General features: G+C 34.8%; 1 protein-coding gene across 3 annotated transcripts in view; it reads left to right on the top strand.

The window, feature by feature from the left end:
• The window catches only part of TMTC2 (transmembrane O-mannosyltransferase targeting cadherins 2), a 393,066-nt gene that overhangs the window by 192,622 nt on the left and 188,061 nt on the right, over positions 1–12,383 (top strand). The window lies entirely within an intron of this gene.

Raw genomic sequence — 12,383 nt, 5'->3', positions numbered from 1 at the left:
CTAGACTCAAATATTTTAAAAAATAAATATGTTAAACCGTTCAGTTAAGGCCTCTTTTAAACATTTGAGTTTTGAAGAAATCAGCTATGGTTGCTTTTCAGTTGGGATGGAATACTCTCAGAAGTTCAAAAGCATCAGGTTTCCTTGACTCTGAGAATGGAGTGGCATATAAATCTCTTCCTTTGTTCCAGCTCTAATGACTGCAAGTACAGTTGTTTGGAAAAAAAATACTGGACCACAACATGAAGCAGGTGACTTACTGCTTACCCTGTCTTTAAAATTATCCGTAACAAAACTTTTAGAATCTTTATGGGCTTTTGAAAACCCTCAAACCTAAAATTAGCATTGCCTTAGATTGAATATATTTACCAGTGGTTCTATTTCAAAGGAATTCCAACTAGCATATGGTTAAAACAAGTATGAAGTTAAATTATTCTGATTTCCATATTAGTTTTTGTGTTTGATTCTTAAAGTGCTTAACATTGTTTTGCTTTTTTTATTATATATATAAAGTATATCATGAGAAATGTATATATACACATCATATTTGTACCATTTAAAGAATACTACTGAAACAAATAGACATTTTGCACTTAGGAAAAAATTACACCAGTATCTTTGAAGACCTTCTCCCATACCTCTCCTTATTTCAGTTTTGTTTAAGTACTTTATTTTATTTTACGCTAGAACCTCCACTACAATGTTAAAGAGAAGTGATGACAGGAGATTTTTTGTCTCATTCTTGTTTAAAAAAGAATGTTTTTAACATTTCACCATTAATTGTATGCATTTTACAGGTTTTTCTGTAGATGCTTTTCTCTTGTTTCTAGTTTAAGATTTGTCTTTAGGAATTAATATTGATAATGATACAGATTTTCCCCCACTCAATCTGTTAATTTGATGGTTTATATTAATAGATTTCCTAATAAACCTACTTTGCATTCCTGGAGTAAACCCAGGAATTACTTATAATGTATTACCATTTTTATATTTTTCTAAATTTGTTTTTCACCCATGTTCCTGAGTGAGATTGGCAGTTCTGATCTTGTGGTATCTATCATATTCTGGTTTCAAAATCAATTAACCTTTCAGACGCAGTTTGGGAATATACCTCTTTTGTGTTTCCTGAAGGATTTTATATAAAATTAAAGAGTTACCTTTTTATCTATAATTGGTAGAATTAACCTGCGAACCTGGCTGAGCTTAATTTTTTCTATTGATTTAATTTCTTTCATGATTTTGGAAACATTGAGATTTACTTTTGGATCAACTTCAGTAAATTTTTTTGTTCAATTTAACCAGTTTCAAATTAGTTTGCACAAAGCTATACGTAATGTTCTCACGGTATCTTTTTTGAAATCTCTATTGCAACTGCAGCTTAAAACATATTTGAGACACTTTGAGCAACAGATGTAGTTTTGCGCCAAACTTTGTGAAGGTGGATTTATGTATAGGAAATCACAGGGAATTTTTTATTCTTTTTTCTGTTTGTCCAGATATTTTTGACAGACAATACATCTACCGTATCCTTCTCTGAATTGTTTGGGGGGTTTTTTGTTTGTTTGATTGTTTCTCCTTCATCTTTTCAGGCTGTTTACTTTCAGGGGGCTTGGGTTTCTGTGGTTTCTGCAATCCAAACTCCCGCTTAAAGCTGATTAAAGCCCAAGGCCTCTTTCATCATCGTGTCACATATGCTGGGTGAATGCCATCTTCCCTTGTCTACTCTTCTGGATTCCTGCTTTCAAGCCTTTTCTAGACCCAGGGATTCCCCTTAACTATCCTACCAACTAATACATTCCATTAACAAATATTTTTATTTTTTGACCTAGCACTTTTATGTATTCTGTACTTGGAGAGAAGGTCTGGACATTCCATTCCATAATAGTACCAGAAAGGGAAGGTTTAGAAATACCTTCAAATCTGGCATCTATTAAGAAATGGCTGAGGCACCCGGGTGGCTCAGTTGGTTAAGTGTCTGCCTTAGGCTCAGGTCATGATTCCAGGGTCCTGAGATTGAGTCCCACGTTGGGCTCCCTGCTCAGCCGGGAATCAGCTTCTCCCTTTCCTTCTGACCCTCCCTCCTGCTTGTGCTCTCGCTCACTCTCTTTCTCTCAGATGAATAAATAAAAGAATAAAAAAAAAAAGAAATAGTTAACTATATTAGAAGCTGCTTTTGAGAATAGAGTTATTGAAGACATAGCTAATATTTTTGAAATTTTAAATTCTCTTTTAACAAAAGAGAACCAAGCTGCTAATGTAAGCTAAAGAGTATATTACAGCACTATCTTACACAAAATGAAATTATAGGTATTTGACCCTTATAAAACACAGACGGGTAAAAATATCTTTGTTTCCTGCTACAAGATGAAGTTACAGATAATGTCACAGATAGAGGAGATTTTCAAGAAGACAAACAGAACATGTTTTTTAATTTTACCCTTATTATGTATATACCTATACACCTATTACTGGTGATCATGGATTTAAAAGAAAATTTCAGTTAAGTCTCAAGGGATTATGGAAAAATCTGAGGTGTTCCAAGTCATAATAATTTTTGAAAAAGGGTTAGCTGTAGAAGACTGTATATCACTCGACTGGGAAGATGGTTAAAACAAAGTGCGAGTTCTATTTTTACATAGAGGTACTGAATTAGAAATCTCATCTTTTTGTGGTATATATACACAGTGGAATGTTATGCAGCCATCAAAAGGAATGAGATCTTACCATTTGCAACGACGTGGATGGAACTGGAGGGTGTTAGGCTGAGTGAAATAAGTCAATCAGAGAAAGCCATGTATCATATGACCTCACTGATAGGAGGAATTCTTAATCTCAGGAAACAAACTGAGGGTTGCTGGAGTGGTGGGGGGTGGGAGGGATGGGGTGGCTGGGTGATAGACACTGAGGAGGGTGTGTGCTATGGTGAGCGCTGTGAATTGTGCAAGACTGTTGAATCACAGATCTGTACTTCTGAAACAAATAATGCAATATATGTTAAGAAAAAAAAGAAGAAGATAGCAGGAAAGGAAGAATGAAGGGCAGTAAGTCGGAGGGGGACGAACCATGAAAGACGATGGACTCTGAAAAACAAACTGAGGGTTCTAGAGGGGAGGGGGGTGGGGGGATGGGTTAGCCTGGTGATGGGTATTAATGAGGGCACATTCTATGTAGAGCACTGGGTGTTATGCACAAACAATGAATCATGGAACACTACATCAAAAACTAATGATGTAATGTATGGTGATTAACATAACAATAAAAAAATTAAAAGAAAAAGAAATCTCATCTTTTTAGCTTTGCATAGTAGTATTCAATTTGTCTGTAATTTTAAAATATATGTATTACCAGCCAGGGGGATCTAGCAGAAATGTACATATTATGTGCTTACTAAAAATTAAAAAAGGATAAAACATATAAAAATGATAATATTGTTTTCCAAATAAGAAACCATAATCCAATTTGATTAAATAGTGGAGAGAAATTAAAAAAAAAAAACAAAAAACACCTTCTGGAGGGCAGAGCTATATTAGAGACTTTATTGTGTCTTGCATTTAGGATTCTAATTCCCAATAATACTAGCTGTCACTCTGACTGTTCATTCAGTCATAAACAGCATAATTCAATTCTTTTATGTAAAACATTACATTAAAATATCAACATTAATATTTTTTGCAGAAGGAGTGTAGACATACATTTTAATTAGGAGAACTTTCTAGGGATTTTAGGTTTAGAAAGAAGGAACTGGTTGAGATACTCAGTACAACAGCTGAGAGTCAGATTTTGACAAAAACATTACTGAGGTGTCAGGGTACTTTTTTCTGTGTGTACAGTTCTCCTGGATGGGAGAGGAAACACAGTTTTACAGTGTTTGGGGCTCTGCATATTGCAACTGGGAGTTTCTATAATAAATGTGATAAATGATTTTTTTTCTTCTCTTGGGAAAGGGAGTAAATTTCTCAAATTATTTATCATGAGACTACCAGCAAAGAGCAGAAGGTCTCCGATATTTTGATATATTATCTGTTTTTACTTTATCACTTGGCTTACTCTGTGTTTTACAGATAAGCATTGGTGGTGTGCAAAACTGGTAGATACAATACCTCGTTTTTCTACTTAACTCCAATTTTGAATAATCTGAGTATTTTCCAAGGATGGCTTCGAGTCATGTTCACCCTAGTGGTGAAGACTGAAGAGTATTGTCCGTATTTGTGTGAGTGTTGAAAACAATTTGAAGTAGAAATGAGTTTCTGAGCTCATGTAATGAAAACATGAGCATATTAATTAATGATATTGTACAAATCTTTGTATTCTGCATTTTTCTTATCTTTAGTCACAATGTGATATTTGAGACTACTTTTGCCCTTGAGATTCTATTACTTGGGAGCAATGGTATGGAATTTTAAAATCTCTTTTGCTGTTACACATGAGGACAATGATTTTGAGATACTTTTTGGGGACAGGTGATACAATCACTAAAGTCCATCTTGTTCCATGCCTCGTTGCTCTGTGGTGTGATTCTAGAAGCAGGAGGTTTTGTGGTGCTTTGCTCAGAGACCTACCATGCTTTGGTTGTGGCTACTGGTTCTCATTCCCAAACTGAAACCAGAGTAGATATTTACTTCTGAGGTTTTAAGTTAAAAGGTTGGGCTTAAGGAAGCGTATCCTAACCTCAATCCTGATTATTTGATAGGAAAATAACAGCTTCTCTGTGAGTTTTAAACAACCTGACATGGAACTAGTCTGAAGGTCAACATTTTTTAGGACTCACAGATGAAATATATGGATTCATGTCTCTAAAACCACATAATCTAATCAACTTCTAGTTGGTTATGTTAATTAATTACTAATATGTGTCCAGTGGATGTGTTTGTTGCAAAGGATCCTGAAATGGCCTCTGAGAATCCCTGTTGTGACCCAATCTAGTTAAGATTAGAGCTTCAGGACAATAAGCCAGCCCTTTCCTTTCTTATACTCGATTGATGTGATAAGGTCATTTTAGTGCATTGACCCTTCTGATTCTTCCTATTTATTTTACCCACCTGTGTAGTAGCTTCCTTTCACTGAAAGTCGAACTTTCTGTATTGTACACTTAATTCTGTTAAATGAGAAACCACATTCTTTGTTTCAATATGTTTTTCAAGTGATGTAAAAATGCCTCAAGTATTTGCTGCAGAGCCTTTTTCAAGAACCCTTATCTTGTGACCTGTAACAAAAAAAGGCAGAGGCAATTAACCTCCCTCTTTTTCTGTTGTTAATAGTCAGCTGAAAGTACGGAAGAAAATAATTTCAAATGATAGTCGCCCAAGATTTGTGCATTATCAAAGATAATTGGTATTTATTTTTAGAAATTTCATATACTTATTCGATAGATAATTGTTCTTTTTTTCTCATTAACATGCATAAATATTTTTCCTCACATACTTTATTCTTAAAATTTGTATTTTTACTGATTATTTCTTTTTAAATTCCCCTTCTCTCTAGTATTAACTCTGCTTTTGCTGTGTTTGGCTCTAGCTGCTGAGTTGATAAAAGTGACTATCAAAAGTTAATATATAGAGGTTAATGTAAGGTATAAAATAGTGTCCCAATATATTTGAGATGTACTATATTTTTATTTTAGAAGCAGATTTTTTTTTTATAAAATGTGAACTTTAGGATTTTCATTATTTTTCTCACCTTAAAACTGGCTTCAGGAGTATTTAATTCTGCTTTGAGTTTTGCTTTGGTTGGCCTGGATTTACTTGGCAATGAAATTCTCAATGGCATTCCCAGAGATTCTGAATACAGGGAGATGTACTATAACAGTATCTATCTAATTGGTTATGCTTCTAATGGTTGATAATGAAATATCATTCCTTATCCATAATAATGTACTTTTAAGGGTATATATCTATTATTTTATTTAATCGTCTCAGTCATGCTGAAGTTTAACTTGGGCAAGCATCATTCCACCTGTTTCACAGATGAGAAATTAAGAGAGGCAGAACGCTTAAGGAGAAACAGCATGGTAAAGAGTGCAGACTTTGCAGTAAGAAGTAGGCGAAATAAAAGAGTCAGGTACTTTACCTCAGTGTATCCAGATCTCATTGGTAACAGGACTAGTACTAAAACTTAGGTTTGGGATATTTTGCTTTACATTTCCGCATCGAAATTCCTTTTAGTGGGGTGCTTGGGTGGCTCAGTTGGTTAAGCATCGGACTCTTGATTTTAGGTCAGGTTTTGATCTCTGGGTCGTGAGTTCAAACCCTGGGTTGGGCTTCCTGGTGGGCTCCAGGCTTGGTGTGGGGCCTACTTACAAAAAAAAAAAAATTCCGTTCAGTGACACACAGTAGGAAACTAACCTGGGGCCATTTGAGGGCAAGACCCTTCCCAATGATGACAGGATTTGTTCAGAGAACAAAGGAGGGGATTAAAAAAAGGATTCTCATTTTCCACCCTGGAGCTGTTTAGAACTCCTGATACAGTTGTAATAAAACCCTTGGCCTGTCTAAGCATTTTTCATCTTTCAGAGCTGAGCCAGACTCAGATGATACCAGTTATGACAGAAGCAAGGGATTCTTTTGGGACATTTATATTTCTGATATAAAGTCAGAAGCAACTCAACCACTCTTTAGAATTTATAATCAGTCTAAAGGTGCCCATTGAACAACTTCATGGTCTCAGTCTGACTTCATGAGAGATCAGTCAGATAATGAGGAATTTCTTTTTTTTTTTTTAAAGATTTTATTTTTTATTATTTATTTGAGAGAGAGAGGATGAGAGATAGAGAGCACGAGAGGGAAGAGGGTCAGAGGGAGAAGCAGACTCCCCGCAGAGCAGGGAGCCCGATGTGGGACTCGATCCCGGGACTCCAGGATCATGACCTGAGCCGAAGACAGTCGCTTAACCAACTGAGCCACCCAGGCGCCCGATAATGAGGAATTTCTAAAAAGCCTCCACTGAATTGGTATGTCTGTAAATAGGGTCACTATCTGTGGCATGCTGATTATATATTCACCAAGTGTTTTACTGTCTACTTTTAACAGTGTGAAAGGGGTCTATTTGTAAGATTTGAGGAGAAGCTCAAGCAAGGCTCAGGTGCTTCCAAATTGTTTCCCCTTTCCAGTCATTACTCTTGTGAATGCAGTTGTATTTACTGTCATTTTACATAGTACTATAGGTTAGTTAATCCGAAATTTTGCAGAGAGCACACTGCTGTTAGAAAGGGATGCAGAGCAGGTTTTTTGTTTTGTTTTAATGGAGAGTCCATGGGAAAAATTCCAATCACAGATAGGAAGTTAAGGAATGAAGGCAGGTTCAGGGGAGACCCAGCATCACAGATCATGAGTGCTATGCAGACACTAGACTATGGATGTGGGGGTGGCTCATTGTCAAAGTCAGGAATATGGTAGAGATTACAGATGCTAAAATGCTAAGGAACAACCGTAAAGATATTAGAACAAAAAAACCCTGCACTGAATTGTATATGTGGATACTGCAGTATGCACATAGATATTATAGTGAGTAACAATGTTTTCAAGACAGCATTAACATTATTATTGGAATACTAAATGTTACCTTGCCGTTTTCAATATTTAATTTTCTTTTTTTTTTTTTTAAAGATTCTTATCTATTTATTTGACAGACACAGTGAGAGAGAGAACACAGGCAGGGGCAATGGGAGAGGGAGAAGCAGGCCTCCCTGTGGAGCAGGGAGCCCGATGCGGGACTTGATCCCAGGATCCAGGCTTAACGACTGAGCCACCCAGGTGCCCTCAATACTTAATTTTATTAATAAGAATAAATTTAGTTTCAGGTCCATCTGAAGTACCCTAAGATGAAGAACCAAGAGAATTGTATATTATAAAATTGCCCTAATTAGAATTACATATAAATATATATGTATTCTGGTATCATATGAATCATAATCTTTGTAGTATGTCCACTTATTTCACTTAACATTTTAACTAGACAGTTTCTTTTACCCACTTAATAATATGTTCCTTTTTGTGATAATCCAAGGTTTAGTTACTTTGGGAAAAATAAATTCTTATAGCTTTGTAAGGGCTTTTATTTCCCTGGAGTCATATGAAGTGACTATCAAATAATTAGTAAAAAGCCCAGGCCACAAATGTACAATCTTTACTAATGGAAGGAGTGTATTTAAAAAAACAACATATTCACATTTAACTTAAGTTCCATGCAGTTAGTGGCTCTTTTTTATTCTCCTTCTGCTTTTTTCTTTTTTCTCTCTCCGTTAAAATGAGAAAGTTTAACATAATTAACCTTTATAATTTATAATGATACTTAAATTATATCTTTGTTTATACCATTTTTGGGGACTTTATGTTCCATAGTGATTATAAGCAAGGGCCTGCTCTGTTAGTTTCCACGTGTCACTTGACTTCTCCGGCAAGGTTTCCTCAACTAGCATCAGCTGGATGGTAATCTCCTGTGTTATGTGGATTAGAAGAGTTAATATATACACAAAGATCAGCATAAAAATTGGCCTAGAACCTAAGTTGGCAGAATTCTTATCTGACACAGGAAGCACTCCTGTATTTATTTTCTTTCGCACCCGGTTGGCTTTGATAACTGGTGAGATTTCCATATTTAACCCTTTTTGGTGGTAGCATTCTGATTTCAAACAAGTAACTCATATCTGAAAGAAACAAAATTCAGGATTTATCACCTTGTTTTATGTAATTAAGTGTTTCAATTTTGCCAGATTCTTACGTAGAACTCAGGATTTTGATATAGGATCTAAAGATCTATATGAAAGTTCTATGGTAAAAATAAATGCTTGCTGAGGGCAGAAGTCAAAAGTGAGAGTCCTGACTGATTTTGGTGGCTGTGTTCAGTGCACCAGTGAATGAAAATGCTGATATAGACCTGAATGGTAAGTAGTTTCAAATTTAAATAGTAACATCGAAAGTCATTCATCTTAGCTAATTTTTTGAAGAGTGTTATATGCCAAAATCATAAGAAAATTATTTTAACTTTTATAATAGGCAAATATACATGTCTTCAGACTTTTAGTATAAGTAAAAATATCCTTGAAAAAATTGCTCAAATCTCCCTGCATTGATTTTGTGAAATATATCAAGAGATAGGAAATTGCAGTAGGTTAAGTTTGAAGTTAGTCTGTGAATTTAGAAATACTATGTTTTTGAATGAGGGCTTTGAAAAAAGAATTGGAGATATTTGTTGCTGTAGATCACTTAGCATTTCTAGAGGGAACTCACATTTGATTTTCTCTTTAGAACAACTTTAGCGAGATGGGAATATTTAATTGTTCTTCTGCCTTTCAAGGAACATAAAATTAACTGGCAGATTGTGGACTAAGTACAAAAGGAGCTTTCGTTGGGAATTAAGGTCAAGTTTCTTCGTAAGTGGATACCTTGTAGATGCAGTTGAATATCAATGTGAAGGGCCCTTGAGATATAAGAGTTATTCCTACTACTTCACTTCTGATATTTTAGCAGAAAAAAATTTTGTTTTCTTTTTGAAAATGAACTTAATAGATCAGATTTTCTAAAGCTTAGTCAGTGATACCTAGAAGCGGCTGTTTGCTTTCCTTTCATGTAATCATCATATATGCTTAGTTCTTAGGAAATTAATCATGTACTTGTTAAACAATGCTTTTTAAAATCTCTGTTACGTGCAAGGCATCTTCAGGGCACTTAGAAGATCTTGATTAATGAATCGAAGTCCCCAGCATCTTTGAGCAACAACCTTTCGTTTACACGGACAGAGTATGTTCTATTTCCAATAAGTTAACTGGAAAATGTGACATTTAAAATTACATTCCCAAAGAAATATAAAACATTTAATATATTGTTTGGCATTAATTTTTCTGTGGTATGGAAAATACATTATGAAATATGGGTATGGGATAGCTTTTTTGTTGTTGTTTCTGGAGGTTTTTTTGCCCCTAGCAGTTCTGAGGGGATGACTCATTTGAATAACTTATTTTGTTTTCATATTATACTCCAGTCCCTCAATTAAATATGTAAAAATATTGAGTATTCTGATATTCTACTTTATATTCAAACTCAATATTGAGAGGGAGAGACAGCATTACCTCTAAATAGATTCTGATGCCTGGAAACCAACATACCTTGGTTCTTCCTTGTCAGTAACTTTTTGCTACTTAGGGAGTTAACCTCAGCTTTCTCATCAGTGAAATGGGTATAGTGATACACCTCAAAGGTTTTTTATTAGGTTAAGTTTGGACACTGACAAGCATATACTAAGCTTTAAATAAATGAAAGCACTCATTATTTTTATGATCACAATGTATTTTTTTAATTCCTCCTCTACCTCCTCTTCTGTCTCCACTTTTTCCTCTTCCTTGGCTCATAGTGCTGGAAGATAAGGCCATGGGAGGGGACAGCAGTCCCTCAAATGAGAATACCTTCTTATAATAATCACTTTGTGAAACAACAAGAATAAAATGAGTACTCTGTATCTTTTCGACGCTATTGGGAAGAACTTTCAAAAACTATATTAAGATTGTAGAATAAACTAATTACATTTTCTGAACTTCAAATAAGAGCTTTATTATATTATCTCCAGGGTTTAAAGTGTGAATTGAATTCATATGCACACACGGTCTATCAAAATACAGACTTTAAAAACATTGATTTTTTTTTTTTAGGCTTCCTCATAATTTCTTGGATGAATTTCAGAGATTTTATTGTAGTAAAACTGTAGTTTAAAAAAGGTACATTTATGAAATGAATGCATCACTAAAATGTGTGGGCCTAAAAATGTGAAAAAATAATTTAAGTGACATTAAATATTAAAGAAAATATAAGATCTTTAAGTTCTGTTGGTCCAAAGTGTAATTACCAAGTGAAAATTTGAAGATAATCCCAGACATCTGTTTCTGATTGTCTTAGTACAAGAAAAAGTTTAGTGACTGTTAAAACCCTTTATTCCTTACGTAGGATATAGGATAACCCCATCTCTATTTAATTTTTCTTCTCTCTCTCTTTCTCCCTTCCCCTCCATTTTCCTTGTGTCTCCCCGCCCCCAAATCCCAGTTGCAGACAGTTAGATTAATTATATTCCTAGGTTCATGACCAGTTTGATCATGGCTGGGATGATCCCTGCAGCTTTCCTCTCTTCTATTCATGTGTTTATTCCCTTTTATCTCTATTTCTTTCTTTTTTTTTATTCTGTGGCCTTATGTTTGAAACCACTGACATTTTTCTTTAAGATTTGTTGATTACACAGTATATATATATATATATATATAAACTTGTAGAAATTAGTGATAATGAAGACAAATTAGCTACCAAACCCACTGCCACAATCATCTGTGTGAAATTTTCCCCTAAGCCTCTTATCTCTATTTCTAACTTTATTTTCCCTTTGCACCATAGACAACTGCTCTAATGTACTTGATTTGCATCCTTAGATTTATAATATACCTTTGTAAATTGTGTAGTGATATTTTGAGTGGGAATGAATTTTTAATATATATAGCTGGAGTTGTGACACAGAGTGCCTCTGATATTTTGATTCTTTGTCGGCTTTGGAAGGTCCTTTCATGTTACAGTGTTTACAGGGAGTGTGACGGTCCTCACTTCTGCATGGTAATCCATAACATGACATGTTGATTGCTTCCCACTGTCAGCCAACACTAAGAGGTTCTCATTAAACACCCTTTTACATACTCTCTTAGGTGAAAATTTCTCTGAGAGTGGGATTGCTGGTTAGGGCTTATCCTGGGCTTAGTGACTCTCATTGATTGGAGAGTTCTGTCAGATGGCCCAACAGGAAGTCTCTCCCGGGCTTAACACTACCACTAACAGTACCCAGGGCCTTCTCCCACAACCCCACCAGGACTGGCTTTCTCCAGTTTTCTAAATATTGCCAATCTCAGATCTCATTGTCATAATTTGTGTTTCTCTGGGTTACTGAGGAATTTGAGTATTAGTTAAAATGCTTTAACTTTTCAATTTTGTTTCCATTTTTGTTCAAATCCTTTGTGTATTTTTTTTCTCTGTTGGATTTCTTTTCTTTTTCTGGTCGCTTTGTTAGTTTTTTTCTTCGAGATACAATCCCTTATTCACATGGTTTGAAATATCTTCTCCTAGCATATTAATGCATGTTTAACTTTGTCAATATTATCCCTCAGTAATGACAAGTCCTTAATTTTGAAATACTCAAATTCATCATTTTCTTAAAACCTTTTGAGTTATATTTGGAGGTCTTTTTAAGAAGTCTCTTTTCCTTCCACAGAGATATTCTCGTAGATATTCTTGTTAGCTTTACCTTTTCACATTTAACTTTTAAAACTATCTGGAACTTACCTTTGTATATGGTAAATATGGTATGAAAAGCAAGCTTTATATTTCTCTTATGCTTAGAAAGAATTTTTGAGTTTATTAATA

The sequence above is a fragment of the Zalophus californianus genome, chromosome 9 (genome assembly GCF_009762305.2).
Source record: "Zalophus californianus isolate mZalCal1 chromosome 9, mZalCal1.pri.v2, whole genome shotgun sequence".
Taxonomy (NCBI): Eukaryota; Metazoa; Chordata; class Mammalia; order Carnivora; family Otariidae; genus Zalophus; species Zalophus californianus.
This window is presented reverse-complemented; position numbering and strand designations above follow the sequence as displayed.